Source organism: Penaeus monodon, chromosome 22, assembly GCF_015228065.2.
Source record: "Penaeus monodon isolate SGIC_2016 chromosome 22, NSTDA_Pmon_1, whole genome shotgun sequence".
NCBI lineage: Eukaryota > Metazoa > Arthropoda > Malacostraca > Decapoda > Penaeidae > Penaeus > Penaeus monodon.
Genome location: NC_051407.1, coordinates 1,369,504 through 1,369,776, shown reverse-complemented (window position 1 = coordinate 1,369,776; position 273 = coordinate 1,369,504). Strand labels below are relative to the sequence as shown.

Here is a 273-nt window from a genome sequence, read left to right as displayed (position 1 = left end):
AGAGAGAGAGCGAACTTAGGTTTGAACTTGGAAGTGCACATGAGCATATATATGTACGTGTGTATGTACAATTTATGTACAGTTTTCGTAAATCAAGTGACTTGAGAGAACCAAAGTAGAGAAGACACGGCGGTGGCAGCACCATGACCCTCCCACATGCACTGCAACGCCCCCAATACGACAAGGGCGTGACAGTGACCCGTGGGCGTGCACGAAATGAGGGTTGCAATGTGGCAATACACTGGACCTTCATAACCCAGGTCGTGCATGAAA

The 273-nt window shown here is 48.4% G+C and overlaps 1 protein-coding gene across 1 annotated transcript in view; it reads right to left on the bottom strand.

The window, feature by feature from the left end:
* Nucleotides 1-273, bottom strand: part of LOC119587631 (integrin alpha-PS1-like) — a 21,094-nt gene that overhangs the window by 15,813 nt on the left and 5,008 nt on the right. The gene's annotated exons all lie outside the window — the stretch shown is intronic.